Below are 3,527 nucleotides of genomic sequence, written 5' to 3' on the forward strand. Positions count from 1 at the left end.
AACTGATTTCACTTTCAAACAGATGTAATTTACCTTAAATAATTGTATCTCAATCTCTAAATTGAACTTTACTCACATACAGGAGGCTCTTGCAGGGTCTAGCAAGCTATTAACATAGCAGGGGATAAGAAAATCTTAATTAAACAGAACTTGCAATAAAGAAAGCCTAAATAGGGCTCTCTTTACAGGAAGTGTTTATGGAAGGCTGTGCAAGTCACATGCAGGGAGGTGTGACTAGGGTTCATAAACAAAGGGATTTAACTCCTAAATGGCAGAGGATTGAGCAGTGAGGCTGCAGGGGCATGTTCTATACACCAAAACTGCTTCATTAAACTAAAGTTGTTCAGGTGACTATAGTGTCCCTTTAAGAATAGTGTGGCACTGACTTATCAGACTCATGGACCTTCCAATCTGAGCTAGTATGAATACTACTGCATTATCCTACCAACCGAGCTAGAACATTAGTTACAGACTGGGAGAGTCAATGTATATTGTCCATATTTGAGTTATGATATTGCAGAAGTATGAGCATATCCTGTACCATAACAGCTCAGATCAGAAGTACACAGGCGCCTGACCGATTACAGCAAGCCACATTGGTTGTAATTCTTAGAGTATCTCTTTAAAACAACACAAAACGGGTCAAATGTGAAAGCCAGTGCTTTGCGATATAAATGTGACTTCAGGAAAACTTGATTTGTAGATCCAGGCGAAATAGAAGGGGAACAACAAACCTAGCCCTACTCTGCTATAACATAAATATATTTATCTATATAAATGATGTATGTCCTTGGGTGTACTACCAGGCAGGCTGTGCATCATTAGAACTGTGCCAAGATTAGTGTACTTAGTACCAAGCAAAGCCGCTTGTTATGTTTAAAAATTAAAAAAAATGTATATAATGGCCCCCACTCAGCCCCTTTACCCACAACAGCTCCTCCATCCACTGCAGCCCTTCTGCCCATCTACCCACTGCAGCCCCACTACTGCCCCTCTACCTCCTGCAGCCTCTCTACCCAGTATAGCCCCTCTACCAACTGCAGCCCCTCTTCCTCTTGCAGCCTCTCCTCCCAGTATTGCCCCTCTACTCACTGCAGCCCTTCTGCCCCTCTTTCCCCAGCAGCCCCTTTACCTTCTACCTACTACAGCCCCTATACCCACCATAGCCCCTCTACCTTCTACACATTACAACCCCTATAATATACAGCTACTCTACCCTCTGTCGAACGGTTCCCCTGGCTTGTCGTGAAAAGAAGCAGGCGTTCGTACCAAATCACCAGTGTTTGCTGGGTCGAGTGTCCGCTTTAGAGTTCCAGACACTCTACGACCAAGTACCGCTGCCTGCTTTCGGGAGACTAGTCACTAGGCCAATCTACCGAATGCAGGGAAATTAACTGGGACAAAGGAAATTACAGGGGTTTGTCACAAGCTCCAGTTACATATATTCACAAAAATGACACTTAAATTGGCACAATTCTGTCTGGTCATCTCAGTTTGCAGTGCATATAAATCCTTTTGATCATGTTTTGTTAGTGTTGCACAAGATCTTTAGTGGGGGCTAAATACAGGAAGTGCCAAAAAGCAAGTCTAATATATATGAAAAGCATTTTGAGTTAGATTTTTACTTTAGAAGGTATCCGGAGACAAAGTAGAGACATGATGAATCTTGTGCTAAATGAGATTTGTCAGGCCAGGCACTGTCCATCTTTAAAGGGACACTATAGGCACCCAGACCACTTCAGCTCATTGTCTGGGTGCAGTGTCCCTGCTGTCCCCTTAACCCTGGTAATTATTTTAGTTTCACTTCCTGGTGGTTAGGCGACTTTTGTTTGCCTGACGCTGGATGTCCTCACGCTCTGCATGAGGACATTTAGTATCATTCAAGTTCCTATAGGAAAGCTTTGCAGCAATGCTTTTCTATGGGGCGCCCTAGAGTGCTTGCAGCTTTTGCCATGGATGTGCATTAGCTCCTCCCCCCATTGGGTGACATCGGAGGGGGCATAGCGTCGACTCAGCGCCGTGGGACATCAGCATTGGAATCAGGAAAGCCCAGTAAAGGTTTATTAACTCTTACACCGCCCAATTGATCCACTACTTAAAACAAGACGTGTATTATTTCAACAAATTGTGATTCATCTGAATTTCGGGCGATCGACAAGTTATCCGAATCCAAATGAGAAATTCAATGCTTTTACTCACCGCGTATGTGCCTTAGGTCCCCAGTGCTCCTCTATAAGGTGCGTTGGATTGGACCATGCTCGAGGAGGCCACACCTCGACAATGATGTCATGGGAGGTATGCAGTGCCAAGGGAGCCTCAGCACTGGAAAAATATTAAGTAAAAACGTTTTTGAAATATTTTTATTATACACACAGGGTGGACCGAAATAAGGTTTGAATTCCTAGCACTGTAGTGTTCCTTTAATAAAATATAAACATAGATTTAATTATTTTTTGTTTATGGTTCCTCCTTTTTCCCCCTAATATAGTTTCAATTCTAGTAGAAACACATTTTTACAAATCAAACTTAAAATATTTCCATATGATTTGGAAACAGATTCGTACTATCTAATACATTACTGTAATCTTAATTTGGTGAGTTAAATATTAACTTGCCGACCCCTGCTGGCAAAGCCTTATGGGAAATTTAGTTTACAGCCATTGGGATGTCATTAATTAGGTATGTCTACCCATGATAGAGAGTTAAACGTGAAGGTTTTATTCCTTAGTAGATTAGCTATTTATGTTATGAAAAAAATGTTCTAATTATGAATTATTCTTGTTAAATTAAAAAAAAACAAAAAAAAAAACATAATTTTCACAATTTGATTGTTAATTCGTAGATATGAAAACTTGGTGTTTTTGTATTTCATTATTAGTATCGAACATTTAAGTGCCAGAGGGCGATTATAATGCGACTACGTACTGTTTTACTCATCCTGTTTAATCTACAGGGTTAAAATGTATTCACAGCTTGTTCTCCTCGAGTCTGGTGCTGGGGCGGTCTAATTAGCAGGATTTCTGTTATGTTCTCTCTTGCTGGTGACACTGATTACTGCGCTAACTAATTAGTAGTTTTGGGTGATCACATAGCTATAAAAATGTTCAGTAGCACTTTTTAAAAATGGCAAGAATCCAAAATATGCAAATGAAAAGAATAATACTGTTAGCATAGGTATAAGGCATTGGCTGTTAACCACCGGCTTCAGACAAATAATTTGCCCCCATTCTTTTTTATCCTACTCATCAGGCCCCGGGCACCTGCACTCCAAAAATTTACTGACAAGATGCAATTTTTTTCAGACCACTTTTGATCTTTGACTTACTTTAAAAGGTCAATATTCAGGCTATGGATAAAATGCAATTGTAGATGTGAAACTCGTTTTACTTATTCTTTATCCCTCTTTGAGAAGGATCTTTTTCAGATTATTTTATTTTGTTTCCCACATCGGTATCCCTAGTACTTTGTATTTTTGTGATATAAATAAAACACAAATTACAGCTTCCACGTACTAGGACTGTATGTTT

This window comes from Pelobates fuscus, chromosome 12, assembly GCF_036172605.1.
Source record: "Pelobates fuscus isolate aPelFus1 chromosome 12, aPelFus1.pri, whole genome shotgun sequence".
In the NCBI taxonomy this organism is placed as follows: Eukaryota; Metazoa; Chordata; class Amphibia; order Anura; family Pelobatidae; genus Pelobates; species Pelobates fuscus.